The sequence below is a fragment of the Chiloscyllium plagiosum genome, chromosome 1, assembly GCF_004010195.1.
Source record: "Chiloscyllium plagiosum isolate BGI_BamShark_2017 chromosome 1, ASM401019v2, whole genome shotgun sequence".
In the NCBI taxonomy this organism is placed as follows: domain Eukaryota; kingdom Metazoa; phylum Chordata; class Chondrichthyes; order Orectolobiformes; family Hemiscylliidae; genus Chiloscyllium; species Chiloscyllium plagiosum.
The window spans coordinates 113,488,406-113,503,989 of record NC_057710.1 but is presented as its reverse complement, the minus strand read 5'-3'; the positions used below and the strand labels follow the sequence as shown (position 1 = coordinate 113,503,989).

Sequence of the window (15,584 nt, the reverse complement as noted above, 5' to 3'; positions counted from 1 at the left end):
TCATTGGTTCCAATGTGGACAATGACCTCTTGCTGGACCCTCTCCCCTGTGAGAACATTCTGCACCCTTTCTGAGACATCCTTGATCCTGGCACCAGGGAAGCAACACACCATTTTGCTTTTTCTCTGCTGGCCACAGAAACATCTGTCTGTACCTTGGACTAGAGAATCCCCTAACACAATTGATCTCTTGGAAACCGACGTACCCCTCATTGCATTAGAGCCAGTCTCAATACCAGAAACTTAGCTGTTCGTGCTACGTTCCCCTGAGAATCCATCCCCCCTACATTTTCCAAAACAGCATACCTGTTTGAAATGAGTATATCCACAAAAGACTCTTGCACTAGCTGCCCACCTCTCTTACCTTTCCTAAAGTTAACCCATCTATGAGACTGTATCTGAGACTTTCCCCCTTCCTATAATTGCCATCCATCACACACTGTTGCTGTTGCAAATTCCCCATCGCTCCTAACTGTCTCTCCAACCAATCCATTTGATCTGATAAGATTCGCATCCAACAGCATTTATGGCAGATATAATCCGCAGTAACCCTTAAACTCTCTTTAAACTCCCACATCTGACAAGAAGTACATATCACTGTACTAAAGGCCACTTTTGCTCCTTCACAATCTACAGACCCAGAAAATAACACCGTCTTATTCCTCTACAAAACACTGCCACAGGTTAAATTAATAGTTATGGTTTCTATTTTAAGTGTAATCAAGAGACTTATCTCCAAAAACACATAATCAAGAAAGAACCCATTCTACTCACTACTGCAGCCTTTCTATTGGACAGACTTAAAACAACAATTAACTTATCTGATTCTGTGTTGTGAACATCGCCCAAACTGGTTCCTCCAACATTAGTTGTGAAATTCACTGTTTGTTAATTTTCCCGTAACTGTGCAGGTACTCTCTCTTTCTCTCCTGCACTGTCCTCACCATGTTCTTCCTTTGTCTGTTCTTCTCCCTTTTAAAACTGCTGTTGTTTTGACTTTTTTTTCCCAAAGTTCCAAAACAATGCAACAGCATATAAAACAGTAACTGCTACTCCTGGAATTCGAGAAAATCACCTCCAGCACCTAAAATACCTCAAAAAAAAAGGAGCAGCTGTTACAGTGAGAAATTTTTCCCATCCTCCATCTTGAATTACCAGTATATGGACGGACTGTTTCAGTATCTGAGGAGTCACAAATGTTGCTGAATGTTGTTTCAATCACTAGCAAACATTCTCACTGCTGACTTTGTGATGAAGGGAAGCTCACTGATTAAGCAGCTGAAGACAATTGGGCCAAGGAACCCAAAGGAACTCGTGCGGGGTGTCTTTGGATTGACTTCCAATAACCACAACCATCTTCCTTTGTGCCAGGTCCAAACAGCTGTGAGTTCCCCCACTGATTTCTATTGACTCTAATTTTGCTAGAGCTTCTGATTCCATACTTGGTCAAATGCAGCCTTGGTGTCAACAGTAATCACTCTCACATCACCTGAAGAGCAGCTTGTTTGTCCATGGTTGGACCAAGCCGATAATGAGCTAAGTCACCCTGGAAAAACCTTAGGACAGTGTCAGTGAGCAAGCTATTCCTGTTTTACAACACTGTCAATGACCCCATCCATCACATTGCTAACGATTGAGATTGGAGGGATATTACAGTAATTGGCCAGATAGGATTTGTCCTGTGTTTTGTTTACTCTTAATATCTGGTAAATTTTCCACATTGCTGGGTAGTTGGCAGTATTTAGCTGCATTGGAACAACTGAGTGTGGGTGTGGCTAGTATTGGAACACAATTCTCAACAACATTGCCAGAACTATATTAACACCCTTAGCCTTTGCAGCATCAAGTGCCTGCAGCTGTTTCTTGATAACATGTGGAACAAGTTGATTTAGCTGGAGGATGACATCTGTAATGCTGGGGACTTCAGGAAGAGGCTAAGATGGATATGCACTTGGCACTTATGACTGATGGTTGTTGCAAATGCTTCAGTCTAATCTTTCACCCTGATGTACTGGGTTCTGTTTTCGTTGAGGATGTGGATGCTTGTGGAACTGCTTTCTCCAGTGAATTACTTATTTGGCCACCACCATTCATGTCTTAGAGTGGCAGTACTGCAGAGATTAGATCTAACCCATTGATCATGGAATCATTTAACCCTGCCTGTTGAATGTCACTTCCATTGTTTAGTACACAAATAATCCTGTAGTGTTGCTCAACCAGGTTGACACTTCATTGTTAGGTATGTCTAGAGCTGCTCCTTTCATGTATTCCTGCACCTCATTGAGTCAGGACTGATCTCCCAGCATGAAGGCAATGGGAGAGTGGTGGAAATGCTTAGCCTTGTGGTTGAGCACAGTTTCAACTTGTGGTTTGAGTACAGTTGTACTGCTTCTAGTGGACCACAGCACCTCATGGATTGCTCCATGTGGTCAAAGTGCATATTGTTTAATGGGATAGTAGTGCCACGCAATAAAATGGAGAACATCTTCATTGTGAAGATGGGTCTTTATCTACATAATGACTCTGCAGTGGTCACTCCTACCAATACCATTATGGATTGATGTAACGGCAACAGGTAGATTGGTGAAGACGAGGTTCAGTTTTTCCCTCTTGTTGGCTCTCTAAACACCTACTACTGACATCAACAGTTATTTCCTTTAGGACTCAGTTAGCTCAGTCAATTGTGCTCCTTCCAAGCCACACATGGTAATGATCATTGAAGTAACCTACCTGGAGTACATTTTATGCTCTTTCAACCCTCAGTAATTCCGACAAGTAGGGTTCAATATGAAGGATGCTGATTCAATCAAGGATAGCAATCAGTAGGAGGTTTCCTTGTCCATGTTTGATGTCAAGGGGTCTGGCATCAATGTTGATGATTCCCAGGATAACACTCTTCCAACGGTATACCACTGTGCTGCCACCTCCACTGGTGGGCCAGTACATACCCAATAATGATAATGTTGGTCTCTGGGCCATTTTCTTTAAGAAACAATTACATGAATATGACTATGCCAGGTTGCTGCTCAATAAGTCTCCGGGGAAGTCTCATAATTTTGATATAAACGCCCAGATGTTGCTAGGCATGGTGATTCAGGGTCGACAGGGCTGGGTTGCCATTGTGGTTTCTGGTGCCCAGGTAAGTTCCAGGTGTTCCATCTGGTTTCATTTTTGTTTTGGACTCAAATTGTCTTGCTGGACCATGCTAAATGGAGTCACACATAGGCCAGACCAGACCAGGACAGCAGTTTCCTTCCTTAAAGAGCATTAGTGAATGTGATGGGCTCTCAAAACAATGCATAATGCCTTCATGGTCAGCATTAGACAATGTGAAGAAGGGATATGGTGTGTTATTATTTAGCAACTAGGGTTTAAAGCCAAAGACCAATGTAAAGTTTTAAGTTTGCTCTTATTTATATACTGGGTGGATTAAGGAGGGCAGGGGTGAGTGGGAGACATAATTTCAGTTTCATTTTAATGTCTGAGAATGGTAATGGGTGTCTGGTGATTTGTTTTTAATGAAATGATTAAACCCTCGACGTGAACGGTTCGGTGCTATAGGAAAATAGCTTGCAGTTGCACAACAACAGAAAAATCAGAAGCTTCAAACAATGTGCATGCTTCAGTAAGAAAACTTGGCTCCTGAGTAGCAGAAATGCTGTTAATAGCTGTCTCTAAAACAGTCAGAGATGAGGATAGAAGTCCTGCATTACCTCAAAGACAACCTCAGGCCCAGAATGTTGTGACAGACATGAGTTCACAAAATATATGTTGAATATTAAGCAAGCTGCATCTATAGTTCTTTTTTAGGGTTTCAGGAAGCAATAGTAATGAAAAAAAAATCTAGTGCAGACAGAAATTTGTAGAAAAGGAACAGATTACAGTTATCAAATGAAAAAGCAACTTTAAAGTGAAGATAAAGTGTCTCTTCACAGAGATTTATGTTCTGTGAGGTTGTTGAGGTAAAAGGATTGAATCTTTCTTTCTGACATTTATAATAAGGCCATTACAAATGACTCCTGCAGCATGTGATATAGTTCACGCCTTTAACTTTTGTGCATTAAACATTGAAGTTAATTTTTTTTAAAGTACATTGGTAGCCTCTTGTGAATATGTTTAGTGACGGACCACAAAAGTGAACAAATTGCAAAAATAAAATCTATGATGTACCAAGTCAGTTTTCACTCTGGGATCTGACTTGCCCAGTATAATGATCCCAACTGATCATATCAACCAATTTTTAAATTTCAGATTCTATTAAATTTCAAACTTCACCATGGTGGGAGTCAAACCCTTGTCCCCAGAAAATTAGCTTGGAGCTCTGGATCACTAGTCCAGTGATACATGAAGCTGCTGCCTCTCCATATACAGCTCCATGGACAGATCTCCCCAGACTGTGAGCAGGTTTAACAGCAGTGATTTCTACTCTTCCATCAATTGTTTCAATTTAGCACACATACAGGTGATAATGATCTATGTTACCTATCAAGCAATGGAAAGGCTCTTCAGACAATCAAATTTTAAAAATAACAAATGTAAATTGTTGTACACAACTTCAAACAGAAGTGTGGCTTCATATATGGTAATAAAGATATGCAACATGAATTTTCTTCTGAAAGAACACCAAAAATTTTTTTAAGGCTAGAAGTGAGTTCAATAGCAACTATCAATTACTGCACTGTCAAAAGTTACATCTGCCTGTTTGAACAAGTTCCAATTATTCCAGCTATTTTTAGAATGGGAATGGTGGTAATTAACCTAATAATTAATAATTAACCTGAGTTCACATCATTACATTTCATCAACAAAGACTACATATATTCAGCCTGTGAAAAGGAAGGGTATCATTGTGTAAGATTAGCATTTGTTTTAATTTCCTACAATTACAGTTTTTGATTTCTTTTACTTGTAGATAGTTTGTAGATTTGTATTGTCACTAGAAGTGCTGAAATTATTAGTTGCTTTTTATTCCTAGGTGTCTTTAAATTTTGATGTGTTATTGTACTTTTCAGCTGACACTGTGCATTAATTGCTCAATGGATGGTTCCAGGGATGAGGAAGGTATTTTGGATAGATTAGAGAATTTTGAACTATTCGCCCAGGAGATGAGAAGATTTCAGGGAGATGCGATAGAGATATTCAAAGTCATTAGCTTTTGACCAGAGCAGGAAGAAATTGCTCCTATCAATAAAGCAATCAAGAACCAGACAGCGCAGATTTCAGATAATTGGCAAAAGGAGGCAATGGTAATATGAAGAAAAACAGTTTCACGCCTCATGTGGCTATGATCTTGAATGTACTGTCTGAGGGTGATTGGAGGCTGGGTGAATTGAAGCTTTCAAAAAGGAATTGAATCACGATGTGAAAAGAAAATGTTTGCAAAAGAATGGCAGAAGGCAAGTTGCTCCTTCAGCGACATAGCAAGCTTAAAGACCTCCTTCTGTGCTATGAAAATCCAATGATTCTGTGATCCGATGATAATTCTTAACTTAAATTTCACATGCAGGTCAGGAAACTGTTACCAAGTCAGTTTTCAATTATAGATTTTTAAATATTTGTTTGGTGTGTGGACGTAGTCAATTTGGCCAATCTTTATTTCCCATCCCTACCTGTTCTTGAGAAATGGATAAAGATAAAACAATGAAGACAGGGTGAAAACAAATAGAAATTTATTGCTTTATAGGAAATACACAGTCTTGCCTGTATTCTGTTCAAGATAACATTTTGCCATGGTCATATCAGTAATTGCAATGTTGTTTCCTGAGAAACAGATATTGAAGAATTCAAGATTTTTTCTTTTAACAAAGCATTAGAAATGTAAAGGAACATGAAAGAAAGGAGAAAACAAAAGTGACAACATTATTTAATTATCTCTATGCTTATACTTAAAATATATTCTGCGTACATGAGCTTGGGTGAACAAAAATGGAATTCTTGTTTGATTCTATATTTGTAACAAGAATAAAGATTGGTATTTCTTAAAGCAACTTCCAGATTTTAATGTTTAATTGCAGGCATCATAAGCGATTGTTGATTTTATTGAGTAGTGAAGAGAATACTGACAGAAAAACCCAGGCTACTGTAATTACCCTGCAAGCCAAATTCCAATACTGTCTCGGTACAGCTAACAATGGCATTAAAAAAGACCTTACTTGTGGACGGCATGGTGGCTCAGTGGTTAGAACTGCTGCCTCACAGTGCCAGGGACCCAGGTTCAATTCCCACCTCAGGTGACTGTCTGTGTGGAGTTTGCACATTCTCCCTGTGTCTGCATGGGTGTGCACCAGTTTCCTCCCACAGTCCAAAGATGTGCAGGTCAGGTGAATTAGTCATGTTAAATTGCCCACAGTGTTAGGTGCATTAGTCAGGGGGAATGGGTCTGAGTGGGTTACTCATCAGAGGGTCGGTGTTGGGCTGAAGGGCCTGTTTCCACACTGTAAATAATCTAATCTAATAACACCTCCATAACAAGAACATGTTTTTGACAAGTGTAAAAATTTGTTGTTACATTACAAATCACAGCAAAATAGAGGTGGATATTCAGTTTTGGGACTTTATCCCCAAGTTGTGATCATGGTGAATTAGTATCTACCTCAAATCAGCTGGGATTTGCAGCAAGCACAATGCATACACATTGTGCTTATTGAAGTCCTCTAAACATCCTCTATTAAATTGTGAATGAGGGAATCCACTGAGGAGAGGCAATTTGGATTTATCTCAAATAATTTGTCATTTTTGATTATTTAGTGACCATGATATTGAAATAGGATAAAACAAATAACTGGTTATAACCTTGAATGGAATCTACGAATAGCAATGTTTAAGAAAATTAGACTACAGGAAAGTTGACTTTGAGGGATGTGAACACACACAAAATAAATAAAATGTAAATGATTGCTGACAAAAGGGACACATTATGAAGCTTTTTGTGTTGCACTCATCAGGACAAATGCAAGAATGCCAAATTTCAAACACTTATAACATTTGATACTATTCCTCCTCTTTCTTAAATGGAAATTATATATTGAAGTGAACAGGGAGAAAAAATAGTTATCATAGGGAGATAGGAGACAGGTATTGCATGGTAATGCAATTTACCCCCAAAAAAAGATATAAGAGGAGAGAAAATCAAAGACAAACAAAAAAATAAATCAGAGAAGCCAAAGGAAAAATGATAATGTGCACAAAACACAAAAATATAAGAAAGCAGGGTAAGAAAAATCACAGAGGAAACCCAAGATAAGAATTTCAAGTAAAGAGTGTGAGCATAACAAAGGGCAATGAAATAAAGAGCAAAAGAAAGCATTCTTAAACATATAAACAGCAAGAGATGTACACAGAGGACAACTGCATTGTTACCAGTGATAGGTTTCTGAGAAAAGCGAACTGTAAAGAACTGCCAAGTCATGATTTTGTGATTGCTTTCACCAGTGAAAATAAAATGCAATATGGTTTTCAGATAAGAAAACAATGTTAGTGGGAGAAATCAGGCGGGTTTTTTTTGGAAGGGGAAATATTGTACTTAAGACAGATCATGCAAATTTAAAATAATTAACACAGGTTCCAAATCTCGTAAACTCTATTCGAAGATGTTGTTAAAGATGTGTCGGGGGGTTGCAAATCATTCCACTGATACTTGTTAAGCTCTTTGAAACTGTTAACACCCCAATGGGTGAAAATTAAAGAAACTTAATCTTTGAAATGGAACTAGCTCATTAACAAAAAGCATCTCTTTTATACTCACTATACAAGCTATTCAAAATGTATAGCTGTAAAAAGAATGAAAATGGGAGGTTGCATGAATATTTTCATTTGTTTCCAATTTATTCAAAAATATATTTTAAAATGATGTTTAAAAGTAGCAATTTCAACATTGACTGACTGATGCTACCAAGAAAGGTTTCCTGCTCCTGGAAACAAAATAACCCTGGGTCCTGGTTCTTGGTCCTGATTTTGCTTTTCATCAAAACTAAAAACTTTCTATTCAACTGTCACTTAGCAAAGCTTGTTATGAAAGAACTGTGCAGTCATTAAACAAGTTAGCTTTCATGAATAATTTCTGGACATATTTGGTAAATTTCTCCTCATGTTGGACAAAATGATTCAATAAGCTTTTCAGTAATTGCTCTAAACTTCAGTACAATGAATAATTTACAGACAGGTTTGTGGGTGTTACTTGTTAAGCACAAAAACAGACTGAATAAATATCATAATTTAAAACTGCATTTCTGATATTCATTTTACCCCGATGAAAGCCTAACTACAAAAAAACAAAACTTTAGGTGTAATGGATAGAAAATAAAGAATACTTTGTGAAGTATTGTGAAATGAAATCTGAACTTAAATGAAATAAATAATTCTGATGAACCAGGAAATTTCAAGAAGTTCTCGAAAATCTGTGAAGTCCTGGATGTACCAAGTGTCCCAGACAAATGGATCTTGTTCAGGAAGATTGCTACAAATAGAGAATTGGGATGGAGGTGGGCACGAGGTGGATTACATTGCTCATCAGGGAATGTTAGTGAAGGTGCAGCACTCAGTTCCAACCAGCTTACAACTTTACATCAATCATTGGATATATGAGAAATTGATATTTGCTTGGGCAGGATGTCTGGGAAAGCATGGTGAATGGGAAACTTCCAGTTTTGCATTTAGTGGAGTCTTAACAAGTTGTGTGTGTGATGACCTAAGGTGGACAAGCACAAAAAAACCCACTCCTGGAGGGTATGACAGGGCAAGAGCAGAGACCCAGAGTATTATGATGAAGATACAAAAACCCATGCATTCAGGACTGGAGGGCTTGGGACTGGGTTTAAATAGGGAATAGTAGCTAAGATAGGCTGAAGTGGGTACTGCAGATGCGGGAGATTAGAGTCAAGATTAGAGTGGTGCTGGAAAAGCACAGCAGGTCAGGCAGCAGCCGAGGAGCAGAAAAATCAACGTTTTGGTTAAGATGCCCAGTGGAAGATTAATAATCAGTAACTGGCATGGTATCTGAAAAAGATTTTTTTTTCCCCCCAATTATTTGCCACCAATATTTGAATATGGTGTCATATGGCTCACATCGACCAAACAGACCCAACGAGCAGTCTGCAGTTCATACTAGCTGCAGATGACCAATCAATCAGAATCTTACAACAGCATGATAGGCTGCCAGAGAAAAACCTTGCAAAAGCACTGATAACTGCAAAATCTGGATCATTTTTCAAATAGGGAACCAGAAATTGCTGCAAGGTGTAGGTTGTAATCTGGCTCCTAAAGATGGAGAGATGGGGAGTGAGGCAAGCTTAGGGATGAAGTTCCAGAGCTTAGGACCTAGGCAGATGAAACCACACACATACACTGCATACTTCCACGCACAAAGTCCAGAAAGGATGATCGGAGGCAGTAGTAAATTAAATGTTGATTCCTATGGCAGCACATGAGGAATACGTTAACTGAACTGTATGAGATTGTTTGATTGTTTAACAATACCTGCTCTAAAGGAAAGAATGGCCTGTACTGCATGTAGACCAAACAGTCAGCATGCAGGATTATTCCTCACCTGCAATGCAGCCAAAATGTCATCCACCTCAACCTCATATTTGTCATTCCATGACTACTAGGTTTATAAAGATGCAGCAACATTGTGCTGTCTGACATAGTGCAGGGATTCTTCTGCCTGACGTAATTGTCCAATATCATTTTCATCATTGTGCTATGGCTCCTGAAACTGTTGCGTGCTCTGTGATTCTCCTTTCACACCAGCATAATGGTTGCCATGTGCAATAACTGAAAGTGTTTATTTTTAGAATGAGATGGTTATCGACAATCATTAGAAAAGAACAAATGGTGGTCCAGCCATTTTGTTAGTTAAGGCAGAGATTGCATAGGGGGTGGTCGGGAAGTGAATCTTTGCTTGAATTTATCTTTGAGACAGTCCTTCAAGTTCAGAGAGCCATTGAGCCAGCCAATGTGTGGCACTGAACTGGCCTTACCATGAGTATAGTTATTTGTCATTAAGCCAGGAGGTAATTTCTACTTCTTTCTGTAGGGAGATCCTAAAAAGATGTTGCTGAAAGCAGTGACAAACTTTGTAGCTTGTGCCATCATGAACTCTATCACATACATTCAGCAAATAGTGAAGTTATGGAGTAGAACATAACTAGGACATGCGGTCATAACCTGAAATCCATGGAATCTGAATTTGTTTTATTAAAATACTTTGATTTGATATTATTGCTGACAAACTGATCAAATATGAATTCATGATACACACCATTATTAATGTATAAATGACAAGCAGGTTAGGGAATAAGAGAAATGTCATGTATTGCAAATCTCCAGAATTTGCTGGTTGCGTTGTATTCCACCCATTGTTTTCTTTGCATCAACTGCATCCCACCTTTAGTCTTCCAATCAATTTCAACATTAATCTCATCACCAAAAGGTAAGTCTGTTACTAACAGTATGGGTACTTCTTATGTGCTCATTGTTAATGTCACGCCAATAAATCTCTCTGGCTCAGAAACAACTGAAGCTAATGGGGTCTCATTCATTCAGCTGGCAAACTGTGTGAAATTGTACAAATGTGCCCTGTTGTCACCTGCACATTCAGCATGTTACAACATGAAAACAAAATGGAGCTGTCGGGGGCAGACGAAAGTCTAAACAAATGGGTCCTCCTGCAAAGGGTGCTGCTCCAACATGATATGGGCCATTATTGGTAAGTAACAAAATTTAGGTAAGCAGAGCAGTTGAGTTGATTGGAACAAAGGAATTTCTTTGCAGAAGAGTCTAAGGAGCTGGAAGATCCAAACCTGAGATGCAGCAACACCATCAACAGGAGGGGGGAGTAATTGCAAGTTTTGCCAGCACAGATTTGATTGTTGCAAACACCCAAAGAGAAATGCTGTTTGACACACCCACCAATCTTTAGGGCATATCATCTCCATACCCAGGATCACAACAGCATTGAAATTCATAAAACTTATCATTCATTTATAAAAATTCAGGACATGTCTTTTTTTCTTTCAGCAACACATTAGAATTACTGTTTCAAAGATTAATCGCTCAGAATCCCAAAAGATGTCATCTTACGAGAAGATTAGGTTGCCAAACTCTTTTGAAGGCTTTGTAAATGGCAAAAGACTCTATCCTGACAAATAAAATCAAACATGAACAGTGGGCAGTTAGTGCAGCTTCAATATAGATTCTAGTTAACATTGACCAGAACATCAAGCATTGAAGTTAATTGGACGCTTTATATCAACCAACACTCTGACCATCTTCTGCCATTTGCCTAATGTCAAGTAAATTCCTCCCCAACCTACTTCTTCAACTCATCCAACATTATAATACTTCCCAGTTTGAGAATCCAATGGGGCTGCTAGCGACGTTGTTCCAGACTTAATTTCCCTACTTCCTGATGCATCAAACAAATCACATGCCAAAGTCATTCTCTCACCAATCTAAACTATATCAATTTATTCCATCACCTCATCTACTATATACAGTACGAACTTAATCCGTTCCGGGACCCGGTTCGCGAAACGAAAAGTTCGCAAACTGAATCACTTTTTCCCATTGTTCGGAATGCTTAGACGTAGCAACGAACGCTGTTCACAGCGCACATGCCAAAGACGAACTTATAGAACATAGAACATAGAAGAATACAGCGCAGTACAGGCCCTTGGGCCCTCGATGTTGCGCCGATCCAAGCCCACCTAAACTACACTAACCCACTATCCTCCATATACCTATCCAATGCCCTCTTAAATGCCCATAAAGAGGGAGAGTCCACCACTGTTACTGGCAGGGCATTCCATGAACTAACGACTCGCTGAGTGAAGAACCTACCCCTAACATCAGTCCAAAGTTTAATGCTGAGAGGGTTGAGTTGTCTGGAAATCATTTCACAGATGTCTTTAATGTAAAGTAATGTGGCTAGGGTTTCTGCAGACGTTGTATCTGCGAGTGTCAGTTTGTTGATGTGAAATCGTCACACTGGGTTTATTGGGTAGGCAAAAGTGAGGACTGCAGATGCTGGAAACCAGAGTTTAGATTAGAGTGGTGCTGGAAAAGCACAGCAGGTCAGGCAGCATCTGACGAGCAGGAAAATCAATGTTTCGGGCAAAAGCCCTTCATCAGGAAATGACTTGACTCTAATCTCCAGCATCTGCAGTACCCACTTTCACCTGTCCAATGGTAGCAGCCACTCTCTCATCTAGGTGTTCATCTTACGTGAGGTTTGATACTGCTCTTGGGTTTGTCATTGATATGGGCCCTCCTGCCTCTGCCATTGTTTTAACCAATGTATTACCAGTGATAGGGCACAGGGTTCTCTGACTTAATTTGGGGATATACTGAGTGAAAGAGGTAAAAGAGTCATTAGTGGTATAATGTTCAGATGCAGGTTGTCCACACTCTGATACTCCAGTGAAACAAATGGCACTCCATTATTTTCTGCAGTAGCCTACCATGGGGAACCTTATCAAACGCCTTACTAAAATCCATATATACCACATCTACCGCTTTCCCCTCATCAACCTCCTTCGTCACCTTTTCAAAGAATTCAATAAGGTTTGTGAGGCACGACTTGCCCTTCACAAAACCATGCTGACTATCCTTGATCACATTATTCCTATCCAGATGTGCATAAATCCTATCCCTTACAATTCTCTCTAAGACTTTGCCCACAACAGAAGTGAGACTCACCGGCCTATAGTTACTAGGGCTATCCCTACTCCCCTTTTTGAACTGAATGAGATCACGCGGGGCCCGAGAGCTTTTGCGTTCAACAAGCGCGTAGCAAAGCAGAACAATGAAACCACGTGGTCACACACGGGCTTTTTGCGTTCGTACCTTCGTCCGCACCTTGAATTTCGTACGTACGTTGAAGCAAAACTTTACGTACAATCCTGTTCGTAAAGCGATTTGTCCGTGAACGGGGTCGTTCGTATGTCGAGGCGCTACTGTATTGCGCAATATTGCTTGTTTCCTCTCTCATTGTCACACGTTAAGAAAAAACTCAGACACAAGAAAGGCAAGAAAACGTCAAGATACAGTTTAATCCTGACAAGCTCTCTTTACTGAAAGCTAAAGTCTAATATTTCTATGCAATGTCTTTCTGACATTTCTTTTTATTTAGATCTTCTCATTCCCTTTTTGGTACCCCACACAATTTCACCACCAGAGGGCTTAGCAGACAGTCTCTAACAATCCCAGCTATTAACATAGCACCAGGAGGTCCCAGAGCAGTCCTAAGTGAATTAGCCATCACATCTTGCTTTTTCTTGACATGATGTAAACTGGCCAATTTCTATTCAGCAAACTACCAGATTCTGCAGCTTACAGCAGCAAGTTTCTTGGGTGACTCTTACAAATCTACATTCCTGATGTGAAATCTCACTTACCTCATGCCAACTCTTGCTGACCCACCCCATCTTCTTTTATTTATTACTTTAAGAATCTGAACCATTTCAGAAATCATGAGTTAAAAACCATCAGAGCTTACCAGAAGTCAAAAAAACACTAGAGTACCCTATTATACTACCATAACAGTCAATTTCTATCACATACTAACACACCAGTTCTGAGAAAAGGTCACCGGAGCTGAAACATTAACTCTGATTTCTCTTCATAGATGCTGCCAGACCTGCTGAGCTTTTTCAGCAACTTCTGTTTTTGTTTATGAATACAGCAGCACTGGTAAAGATGTACTGCCATGCATAGTTTTGGTTGCAAATGAAGAACATTCATGAAATATCTTAAAAATGAATTTGGCTGATTTTTACCAAAAAAAAATCAACAAAGTATGCTTTACTCTCCAAGATCCCCAGTGAGTTTCCTCAGACATTTCTCTACAGCACTATGCGGCCATGGGGTCCTGTTCGTGTCATCGTGCCCTCACCAGCAGAAGTACTTGGCACTGTCACGACCTCCTGAAATTCCCAGCATCACCACCACCTTTTAAAGCCCAGGATTGCACCAGGTCTGGTGCTACTAGCCAGGATCTGCCTTGCACAGTGCACATAATGGAAGGGGTATGGAAAATAAATTCTCCTAAAGTCACAGAGACAAAACAACTGGCACTTCATTGTAAATACACGCTCACATTCATAAACATATTGCTGTTTAACATCACCTGTCTGATGAAATGTCATTGTGACTACAGATTCAATAAGCAAGCAACACAGGTCACTCATTCTTGGTGTCATCCCAACTAAAAACCATGTCAAAGGGAGTACTACACTTTCCCTAACACTCAGTGAATAATGAGAAGACATTATGTTACAATGTGGGAGCATACACACTTGAAAGTCTTCAAACAGCTGAAAATATTTATTTTTATTCAGCAATAACTAAAAATATGAATACAAGATTCATTTGCTTCTGGGAATGGATAGGGAATGCTTGCCTTTGGAGCTAAAATAAATCTACATTCAGAGTGATCACTGCAGCCAGCTTCCCTCTACTGGAAACGGGTGTGAATTCAATCTTGTCTGGAGTATTGTGCCCAATGTTGCTGCACTCTATCATGCAGAAGGTGATGCTCCTCCTACTCAATGTTTTCATCTTCATCCTGGGAAGACTGATCTGGTTCTCCCAGTTCTTCTGCATCCCCTCTTTTCCTGCCCCAGATATATGAAAAACAGTATATAGGATTACATGGATACCTTGTTCGTAAATTACAGTAAGGCCCCCTCAGACCAATCCAAGCATCGGAACCTTGTTTTCAGGTGGCCTATCATCTACTCTGGGATAGCCCTGGTGGAAGAATGAGCAATGCTGCATCTATGCTCAGTCTCAGTCAGGGGTGTTGTGTAACAAAGCCATGAGCCAAGGTTGGACAGAGTAACCTTTCCATCCCAGCATTCTTTCAAGACATTCGGCCCTTGAAATTAAGTAGGACCATGATGGTCTCAAGGTTATGGGCATCATGAGAGTTCCCAAGATACTGGGTGGAAACATCTAAGAAGTGGAATCAATGATCACAGATTACTTGCACAATGATGGTATGGAACTGGTATTATGAAATCTCCCAGGCCAAGGTGTGAACAGTGTACAGTACCCTCCTCTAACTCCTGTCCATACTGGGGGGCTATTTAGCTGTGAGATTTTCTGGTGCAGACGGCTTGGCATTCCCTGGAGCTTGTTAATGGGCATGGGCTTGATAGTGTGTTTCTCTTCCAAATTTTTCCTCATAGAATAGAATCCCGATAGTGAGGAAACAGGACCTTCGGCACAAGAGATCCACACCAACTCTCCGAAGAGTAACCCACCCAGACCTATTTCCCCTACCCTATTACATTACACTCATGCCTGACTTAGGCACCTAACCTACACATCCCTGAACACTATGGGCAATTTAGCCTGGTCAATTCACCTGACTTCCATACCTTTGGATTGTGGGAGGAAACCGGAGCACTGGGAGGAAATCCATACAGACACAGAGGGAATGTGCAAACTCCACGCAGACAGTCACCCGAGGCTAGAATCAAATCCAGGGCCCTTGTGCTGTGAGGCAGCAATGCTGCTGTACACCTCTGTTGCACCGCAGTAACAGCAATCATAATCCTGCTGTGGTTGGATCCATTAGTTAAC

General features: G+C 40.0%; 1 long non-coding RNA gene across 1 annotated transcript in view; it reads right to left on the bottom strand.

The window, feature by feature from the left end:
* The window catches only part of LOC122555760, a 9,599-nt gene extending 8,370 nt beyond the window's left edge, over positions 1–1,229 (bottom strand). The window contains exon 1 of the long non-coding RNA XR_006313355.1: positions 1,155–1,229. This is a non-coding gene — a long non-coding RNA (uncharacterized LOC122555760). The remainder of the gene's footprint in view (positions 1–1,154) is intronic.
* Between the last annotated feature and the right edge of the window lie 14,355 nt (positions 1,230–15,584).